This window comes from Staurois parvus, unplaced genomic scaffold (genome assembly GCF_062004578.1).
Source record: "Staurois parvus isolate SC_StPar_1 unplaced genomic scaffold, SC_StPar_1.0 ptg003206l, whole genome shotgun sequence".
NCBI lineage: Eukaryota > Metazoa > Chordata > Amphibia > Anura > Ranidae > Staurois > Staurois parvus.
In genome coordinates this window covers 6,987-17,500 of record NW_028321002.1, presented here as the reverse complement: position 1 = coordinate 17,500, position 10,514 = coordinate 6,987, and the positions used below count along the sequence as shown (strand labels likewise).

Below are 10,514 nucleotides of genomic sequence, written 5' to 3'. Positions count from 1 at the left end.
TAATAACCAGAATAACAATAAATACTTAATAACGAAAATGAAATAAAAGCTGATAGAAAAGCTAAAAAAAAAAGCTGAAAACCACCTAGCAACAAATGATGCAAGAGATGATATTTTTCTCAATTGGCTAATAAAAAAATGCCAAAAGCTCAAAAAACACTGCAAAATGGCTGTACAAAAACGTGCAAAACCGAGCGTACAAACGCCCAAAAAAAGCATAAAAACGCGACACTCGGGTACGACTGCCGCCAAGTGAAGCCAAAACTTTTTTTCTATGAAGGATTGTGGTGATTGGTTTGTCGGGAGGGCGGGGCCGTTTCCACCTACAGAATACAGACCAGTCCATAGAAACAGAAATCTCGGCGCGCCCGGCGGGGGGCCGTCTACTTACGCCTCCAACAGATCGGTGAATTTCAGAACGCCATCCCTGCACTCCACGCACCCGGTGTCACCGCCAACGAAGGTCTGGAAAAGATCGATGAGCCGCATTAATGATTTATTAACAGAGAGACGGACAAAACACAAGAGAGATGTTACGTTCACGTGTTCCGCTTCCCTCCTGGCACCGCTGTGAGCTGCACTGTGCCGCCAGCCAGGTCGGGGCATTCACGGCCACCTTGACCCCCCGGCACCCAGCGTGACCAGGAGGTTGTACAATCAGATTGTATAGCGTACGGTCAGCCCTACACGATGGACTGACCTTCTGAACAAGGACAGCCGCTCAACCTTCTCACCTCCATTCTGGTGCGTTTTTGATGTGTTTTACAGCTCAGATCTGTGCAGGAAAAGTGCAGCCGGTGCGGTGATGTTCATTTGCAAACGACAACGCACAGCAGCGCGCCACAACGTATTTGACTCCAAAAATAGGGTCATGTGCGTTCTTTGGTCTCTCGCGGTCCGTTGTCAACCCTTGCAGAAGGAAGGGGCGACCTTAGGTAGACTAATGGCGGTGGGGGGCCCCTTGGCCCTTGAGAGCCAGAGCCTTTAATTCAGCTGGAACGCAGTTCCGGGCTTCCGGCACTCCCAGCACTGAGGGCCGGTTAACCCCATAGAAACGCAGGCCAGATGCGTTCCGAATGCATTTTGCGCATGTGCGTTTTTGATGCGCTCCAAATGCGTTTTGCGCGTGCGCCTTTTTGATGCGTTCCGAATGCGTTTTGCGCATGCACATTTTTAATGCATTTTGCGCATGTGCGTTTTTGATGCGCTCCGAATGCATTTTGCACATGTGCGTTTTTGATGTGCTCCGAATGCGTTTTGCGCGTGCGCCTTTTTGATGCGTTCCGAATGCGTTTTGCGCATGCACGTTTTTAATGCATTTTGCGCATGTGCGTTTTTGATGCTCTCCGAATGCGTTTTGCGTGTGCGCCTTTTTGATGCGTTCCGAATGCGTTTTGCGCATGCGTGTTTTTGATGCATTCCAAATGAGTTTTGCGCACACGCGTTTTTGATGCGTTCCGAATGCGTTTTGAGCATGTGCATTTTTGACGCGTTCCGAATGCATTTTGCGTATGCGCGGTTTTGATGCGTTCCGAATGCGTTTTGAGTATGCACGTTTTCGAAACATTCCGAATGCATTTTGCGCACGCGCGTTTTTGATGCGTTCCGAATGCGTTTTACGCATGCACGTTTTTGATGCATTCCGAATGCTTTTTGCACATGCGCGTTTTTGATGCGTTCCGAATGTGTTTTGAGCATGCGCGTTTTCGACACGTTCCGAATGCGTTTTGCGCATGCACATTTTTTATGTGTTCCGAATGCGTTTTGTGCATGCGCGTTTTTGATGCGTTCCGAATGCGTTTTGCGCATGACCATTTTTGATGCGTTCCAAATGTGTTTTGCGCATGCGCGTTTTTTAATGCATCACAGTTCTTTTCCCCCCCTCTCTTTTTCTTCAATTTAAATAGGAAAATGTGCGTTTTTGGCGCGTTCCAGTGCGTTTTGGTGCGCTTTTGATGCATTTTTTTACCGCGTTCCAGTAAAGTTCTGTGCAGGAAAAATGCCGCCAGTTCTATTTTTTTTCTGCATCCGGAACGCACTGCAAGCGCTGATGTGAACTATGACACCGACCACCATATCACTGACTTTCTGTGCGTTTTGGATGCAGAAAAAAGGAACTGAAACGCGTGTCGTGTGAACTGGCCCTACATGTGCGTTTTTTTTCCCCCGTGTTTTGCGCACTGCACACATGGGGCGGTCCATTCATGTGAATTGGCTGCCTTACGCGTGACTGATGCGCCAAAGAAGAACCTACATTTTTTTGGGAGAGGTGAAGCTTTGCACATTTTGACACGTGTGACATGCGCTTTCTGCTCGCTCTTGCACATGCTCAGATGTGAATGGAGCCTTTGGCACACATGGCGCATCTCTAGCCAACAGTGACATTTCGGTTATGGGCGGAGTCTAGTGTGCCAGCTGCCCTTTTCCTGTCTCGGGGGTGTCAGTGGTGGTCAGTTCCCCCTGTAGTTCCCCTTTCCCAGGCTCTGGTGTCACTTCTCAGTGATGGGGTCGGCAGGTAGTCTCACTTCTCCTGCTGCACAGTTTCTATAAATACACTCCCTGGTGCAGCCTCCGGGGCCTCCACTGGCAGTAGAAGGGAAAATCTGTATTTGGATCGGATTCCAGCAGTTCATTGGTTGGATTCTTGTCATGTGTGACACCCAGGGGTCTCCTCACAGGGGGCTAGGACTGTCTTATGAAACATGTCTGGAGTCTCTGACCATCTCCTGTATCATGTCTGCAGTCTCTGACCGTCTCCTGTACTGTGTCCGCAGTCTCTGGTCATCCCCTGTACTGTATCCGCAGTCTCTGGCCATCCCCTGTACTGTGTCTGCAGTCTCTGACCATCTCCTGTATCATGTCCGCAGTCTCTGACCATCTCCTGCAATATGTCCGCAGTCTCTGGCCATCTCCTGTACTATGTCTGCAGTCTCTGGCCATCTCCTGTACTATGTCCGCAGTCTCTGACCATCTCCTGCAATATGTCCGCAGTCTCTGGCCATCTCCTGTATCATGTCTGCAGTCTCTGACCATCTCCTGTATCATGTCTGCAGTCTCTGACCATCTCCTGTATCATGTCTGCAGTCTCTGACCATCTCCTGTATCATGTCCGCAGTCTCTGACCATCTCCTGTATCATGTCTGCAGTCTCTGACCATCTCCTGTATCATGTCTGCAGTCTCTGACCATCTCCTGTATCATGTCTGCAGTCTCTGACCATCTCCTGCAATGTGTCCGCAGTCTCTGACCGTCTCCTGTACCATGTCTGCAGTCTCTGACCGTCTCCTGTAGTATGTCCGCAGTCTCTGACCGTCTCCTGTACCGTGTCTGCAGTCTCTGACCGTCTCCTGTATCTCAGTCTCTCATTGTTTAGGACAGATCAGGGAACAGTTCCATTCAGTTCTGTTCTCAGTCTGCGGCCGATATCGGCAATCTTGTCACTTCCTGTTCTGGAGACGCCGTGGGAAGTGAGAAGTCTCTGCAGAATGCGGGGAAGTCGCTCTCCGGGATCACACTACATGAGGTGCTGCTGCTGTGTGCAGTCGGATCATTCACACCGATTTATTGTTCTCAGTTTTTATTTTATGACCACGAGGAGTATTACATGGAATTGGTTTAGACAATAGAACTCCACCGCTCACTCCTCCGTCACTGCGGGGTTTACTCAAAACAAAACATTGCATCGCTGTGTGTTCATAGATCCCTCCCAGCAACAACAGATCCCTCCCATAAATAATAGATCCCTCCCAGCAACAACAGATCCCCAGCAACAATAGGTCCTTCCCAGAAACAATAGTAAGAAACAATAGATCCCTCTGAGAAACAACAGATCACCCTCAGCAACCGCAGATCCCTCCCAGCAACAACAGATCCCTGCCAGCAACAACAGATCCCTGCCAGCAACAACAGATCCTTCCCAGCAACAACAGATCCCTCCCAGCAACAATACATCCCTCCCAGCAACAATACATCCCTCCCAGCAACAATACATCCCTCCCAGCAACAACAGATCCCTGCCAGCAACAACAGATCCTTCCCAGCAACAACAGATCCCTGCCAGCAACAACAGATCCCTGCCAGCAACAACAGATCCTTCCCAGCAACAAAAGATCCCTCCCAGCAACAATACATCCCTCCCAGCAACAACAGATCCCTCCCAGCAACAATACATCCCTCCCAGCAAAAATAAATCCCTCCCAGCAACAATACATCCCTCCCAGCAACAATACATCCCTCCCAGCAAAAATAAATCCCTCCCAGCAACAACAAATCCCTCCCAGAAATAAGAGATCTCTTCTAGCAACAATAGATCCCTCCCAGCACTAAGGACTCTCCAGTACACTCCACCACATCTTGCCATGACATACATTCTGTGCAGGAACAGCGTCCCCCTGCGTTCCCCCGCATTCCCCCTGCGTCCCGCCCCGTTCCCCCACTTTCCCCCTGCGTCCGGCCGCATTTCCCCACGTTCCCCCTGCATCCCGCCGCGTTCCCCCATGTTCCCCCTGCATCCCACCGCGTTCCCCCATGTTCCCCCTGCGTCCTGCCGCGTTCCCCCTGCGTCCCGCCGCGTTCCCCCACATTCCCCCTGGAAGACAGCCCTGGTTCTAGCAGAGCCGAACATGCAACAAAATTGCCTTTGCTCATACATTGGCCAACACTGGATTTCCATACGCCTCCCCCCCCCCCCCCCCCCGACCGAAAAGTGATCATTATACAGTATATAAAGCTTTTTCTATAACCAAAACAAAGTGCAAAAGTTGAAATTGCAAAAACGGATGTAAAACGCGTCAGAGCCGCATAAACAGGCAAAACTCTGTACAGTGCGCAGTTGATGATGTACGGTGCGCAGGCGATGATGTACGGTGCGGAGGAGATGATGTACGGTGCGGAGGAGATGATGTACGGTGCGGAGGAGATGATGTACGGTGCGCAGGCGATGATGTACGGTGCGGAGGAGATGATGTACGGTGCGGAGGAGATGATGTACGGTGCGGAGGAGATGATGTACGGTGCGGAGGAGATGATGTACGGTGCGGAGGAGATGATGTACGGTGCGGAGGAGATGATGTACGCTGCGGAGGAGATGATGTACGGTGCGCAGGCGATGATGTACGGTGCGGAGGAGATGATGTACGGTGCGCAGGCGATGATGTACGGTGCGCAGGCGATGATGTACGGTGTGCAGGCGATGATGTAAGGTGCAGAGGAGATGATGTACGGTGCGCAGGCGATGATGTACGGTGCGGAGGAGATGATGTACGGTGCGCAGGCGATGATGTACGGTGCGCAGGCGATGATGTACGGTGCGCAGGAGATGATGTACAATGCGCAGGAGATGATGTACGGTGCGCAGGCGATGATGTACGGTGCGCAGGAGATGATGTACGGTGCGCAGGCGATGATGTACGGTGCGCAGGCGATGATGTACGGTGCGCAGGCGATGATGTACGGTGCGCAGGAGATGATGTACAATGCGCAGGCGATGATGTACGGTGCGCAGGAGATGATGTACGGTGCGCAGGCGATGATGTACGGTGCGCAGGCGATGATGTACGGTGCGCAGGCGATGATGTACGGTGTGCAGGCGATGATGTACGGTGTGCAGGCGATGATGTACGGTGTGCAGGCGATGATGTACAATGCGCAGGCGATGATGTACGGTGCGCAGGAGATGATGTACGGTGCGCAGGCGATGATGTACGGTGCGCAGGCGATGATGTACGGTGCGCAGGCGATGATGTACGGTGCGCAGGCGATGATGTACGGTGCGCAGGCGATGATGTACGGTGTGCAGGCGATGATGTACGGTGTGCAGGCGATGATGTACGGTGCGGAGGAGATGATGTACGGAGCGCAGGAGATGATGTACAATGCACAGGAGATGATGTGCAGGCATTGATGTACGGTGGGCAGGCCATGATGCACGGTGGGCAGGAGATGATGTACGGTGCGCAGGCGATGATGTACGGTGCGCAGGCGATGATGTACGGTGCGCAGGCGATGATGTACGGTGCGCAGGCGATGATGTACGGTGCGCAGGCGATGATGTACAGTGTGAACGCAGGGGTGTCGCTCCTCTATGCAGGTTCAATGTTTCACATTGCAGTGATGATTGCTTCTCTGAATGTAGGGCAAAAAAAAAAGAAATCGCAGAGAACATTGCGCCATGGTGACGAGTCATTATCGCAGTGAATGGCCGCCTTGTTCTGCGCAGAGAGCGCCCCCCCCCCCTCCCTCCTGTGTCCTCTTATCAGTGCAGAGACCATCGCCCCCCCATCCACAGACACTTGACTTCCTCTTTGTACGGCTCGTGGACTTGGACCCGTCCCAATTCTGACACCTTGTAAAAATACACCGCAGCGACTCGCAGGCACAGTGCATGCTGGGAGCGCGGCCATGGGGTCCTGCGAGCATTACAAGCTCACTCCCGAAGGCACCGGTCACACCGCTGCGATTTGTGTGCAATTTTAGCTATATGACCGCTGTGATTGCGGACAATAGGGTGCGACTTGGCATGCGATTTGAAAGTCACATGGCATGGAAATCGCATGCCAATTCGCATCCAGTGTGACCAGGGTGGGTCGCACGGTGCAACTTCAGGTGTGACAAACAATTTACAAATTGCACCTGAAGTCGCATCAAATGTATTTCTATGGCACGGTCTTGATCACAGCGATCTGAAGTAATGCGATTTCAAAAATAGTTCCTGCATTACTTTAAGTCATCAGTCACAGCGATGCGATTTAAAATCGTGAGATTTATGTGCCATTTCATCGCAATTTCAGGTGCGATTTCTGAAGATTTTAAATTGTTTCTTGCAATTTTCAGTGCGATTTCCACCATATTCTATGCATGTGAAATCGCATCAAAACTGCAGAAAAAGTCATGCGAGAACTACTTTAGAATTCGTCCTGCAGCAAATCGCACGTGTTAAGACGCTGACATTCACATTAATTAGATGCAATTTCAATCCCAAAATCGCACCGTTATGACTGGACACTAACCAGTCACACCAAACCTGACTTTGAAATCATGCGACTTACGGTGAAGTCGCACGATTTTGAAGTCAGATGACATGCCGATTTCAGGTGCGATTTGCAAGACAGCTGACACGGGTCTATGCAAATCGCACCAAAAGCAGCGCATAGACTTCTTCAGAAATTGGTGCGGCTCCGACCGAGTAGGAACCACACCGATGGCTGCTGTAACAGAGTGCGACTTGGCATGCAATTTGCAAGTCGCATGGCATTCAAATCGCATGCTAATTTACATCCATGTGACCAGGATGTACGCCCTGGTTCACACCGGTGCGACTTCAGATGTAACATGCGATTTACAAATGACACCTGAAGTCGCATCTCATGTATTTCTATGGCACGGCCGTAATCAGTGCGATCTGATGTAGTGCGATTTCAAAAGTAGTTCCTGCATTACTTCAAGTCACTGGTCACACCGCTGCGATTTAAAATCTTGCGATTTGTGTGCAATTTCAGGTGCGATTTCTGAAGTTTTCTGACTTTATGCCCCCGGTCGCATCAGGTGCAATTTTGTATGCGATTTGCATGCCATGCGACTTGCAAATTGTATGCCAAGTCGCACCCTATTGTCCGCAGATACAGCGGTCAAATTGGTGCGATTCCGACTTGGTCGGAGTCGCATCGATTTCTAAAGTAGTACATGCGCTACTTTCGTGCGATTTGCATAGATATCTGCATCAGATGTCTTGCAAATCGCACTTGAAATCGGCATCTCCCCCGACTTTGAAATCGTGCGACTTCACTGTAAGTCGCACGATTTCCAAGTCGGACTTGATGTGAACGGGGACTATTGCTACTTGTGAAGATTTTCATTGATTTCTTGCCATTTGCAGTGCGATTTCCATTATATTCTGTGAATGTGAAATTGCAACAAAACTGCAGAAAAAGTCACGCCAGAGCTACTTTAGAAATCGTCCTGCAGCAAATCGCACGGGTTAAGACGCCGACATTCGTGTTCATTAGATGCGATTTCCGGCACGATTTCAAATCACAAAAATCGCACTGCGCACCAACACCCCCGTCACACCAAACCCGACTTTGAAATCGTGTGACTTAGCCCCCCGGTCACATCGGGTGCGATTTGACATGCGATTTGCATGCCAGGCGGCTTGCAAATCATAGTCCGAGTCGTACCCTATTGTCCGCAATTACAGCGGTTATATTGGTGCGATTTCTGACTTGGTCGGAGCTGCACCGATTTCTAAAGTACTGCATAGCAGAGGCGGACTGACCATTTGGAAACTCGGGCACTGCCTGAGGGCCCGGGGTCAGTAGGGGGCCCCATGAGATGCCCCTGGTACCTTTTTCATAGGCTTTTCTGAGTTTGGGCAAGGACACAGGGGCCCCATGATCCCCTATTTGCCCGGGGGCCCCATGAGTTGTCAGTCCACCCCTGTGTCCCTGGTACCTTTTTCATAGGCTTTTTTGAGTTTGGGCAAGGACACAGGGGCCCCATGATCCCCTATTGCCCGGGGGCCCCATGAGTTGTCAGTCCGCCCCTGCACCTGTCCCAGGATCTCCCGTCCAATCGCAGAGCCCGAGATTGCTGCAACAGGCGGCGCCGGCTGCAAGCAGAGGATGTCACATGACTGCTGAAATGTCTGCCTTCACTCTCAACATGCTGATGACGTTTTTACAAACGTCCCTTATTTTAGACCTGGTGATGTCATCACTGGGTCTCTGCGCTCCTCTATGCAATGCAGGCAGATCGTGGCTGGTGGGAGGGGCTGGCAGGGTGCTGTGCATAGCTTCCTGAAAACATCACAGCACCCTGCCTCAGTATCCTCCCCCCCCCCCCATGCTAGCAGTGGGAGGAGTTTTATACAAATCTCTTTTTTTGGCTTTTATGACCGTTGCCTAAACCCGTCGCTCCTCTGAAGAGGGATCTGTGTTCGAGTTGCTTTCAGGAGGTGAGTGACAGGCGGCTGGGCGGTACTGCGGCCCGTTTTGTCTGCGATTGCCCCTGTTCGCTTGAACGAGTCGTGTTGGGCGGGCTTGCTGCTGCCGATCCTGAAACGTTGAACTTTTTTTTTTTTTTTTGAACGCCCCTCTTCACTTCCACAGCACCTAGTGATGTCATAACCAGGTCTCTGTGCTTCTCTATGCAATATAGACAGATCATGGCTGGTGGGAGGGTGCTGCACACAGCTTTCTGCTTCACTACTCCTCACAAGACCCCTCAGAACTGATGCAAGAAGTGGGAGGAGTTATGCAAAGATCAAAATGTCTTGATGGGCGGGTCCTGTCCAGTCTGGAGGAGTGGGCGGTCTTAGGATAGGCTGTCTTTGGATTCAGAGCGTACCTGGTTCGAAAGAACTGCGGTCCAATGAATGAAAGGGGCAGTCAGGCTAGGGTGGGGGGGAGGGGTTAAGGGCTACAGGGGTGTCAAACTGGCGGCCCTCCAGCTGTTGCAAAACTACAAGTCCCATCATGCCTCTGCCTTTGGGAGTCATGCTTGTAACTGTCAATCTTGCAATGCCTCCTGGAACTTGTAGTTTGACACCCGTGAGCTAGATGATGCTGGGCGTCTTCCAGCCAGGGAATGGATTTCTGCAGCTTCTGATGCACATTGTGAGGAGCTCACAGTGTGCAGTGAAATCAGAGGAAGCCATTCCAGTACAGGGGAGGAGCCGATACACCTGTGTGAGACTGAAGGGGAGGGGTTTAAAGTGTACCTGTCATTTCTCTGGAAACAGCTAAGACTTTGGTGGGCGGAGTTGGGAATCCAAGACCTGCAGATGAAGGGAACAGATCAGGTGTACCTAGAAAATGAGGATACCAAAGGGGAAGGTTAGCGTGATGTTATCATTGTCAGGATGGGGGGCCGCTAATATTTTATGGAGGGGGACAATATTGTATGGGGGGCTGCTAATATTTCATGGCGGTGCTGTTAATATTTTTTTGGGGGACTGACAATATTTTATAGGGGGACTGACAATATTTTATGGGGGGCTGACAATATTTTATGGGGGGACTGACAATATTTTATGGGGGGACTGACAATATTTTATGGGGGGCTGACAATATTTCATAGCGGTGCTGTTAATATTTTTGGGGGGACGACTGACAAGATTTCATGGCGGTGTTGTTAATATTTTTTTTTGGGGGGGGGCTGACAATATTTTATGGGGGGCTGACAATATTTTATGGGGGAACTGACAATATTTTATGGGGAACTGACAATATTTTTTTGGGGGGCCGACAATATTTTATCGGGGGCTGACAATATTTTATAGGGGGACTGACAATATTTTTTTGGGGGGCTGACAATATTTTATGGGGGGGCTGACAATATTTTATAGGGGACTGACAATATTTTATGAGGGGCTGACAATTTTGGGGGGGCTGACAATATTTTATAGGGGGACTGACAATATTTTATGGGGGGCTGACATTTTTTGGGGGGGACTGACAATATTTTATAGGGGGACTGACAATATTTTATGGGGGCTGACAATATTTTATGGGGGGGGGG

At 50.5% G+C, this 10,514-nt stretch overlaps 1 protein-coding gene across 2 annotated transcripts in view; it reads right to left on the bottom strand.

Moving 5' to 3' along the window:
- The window catches only part of LOC149428481 (death-associated protein kinase 3-like), a 62,473-nt gene extending 62,007 nt beyond the window's left edge, over window positions 1–466 (bottom strand). Inside the window, exon 1 of one of the 2 annotated variants that reach the window (XM_089667352.1) lies at window positions 392–466. The gene's annotated coding sequence lies outside the window, so the exon portion shown is untranslated. The remainder of the gene's footprint in view (window positions 1–391) is intronic. The other variant, XM_089667351.1, reaches the window with a different exon arrangement.
- Window positions 467–10,514: the final 10,048 nt, after the last annotated feature.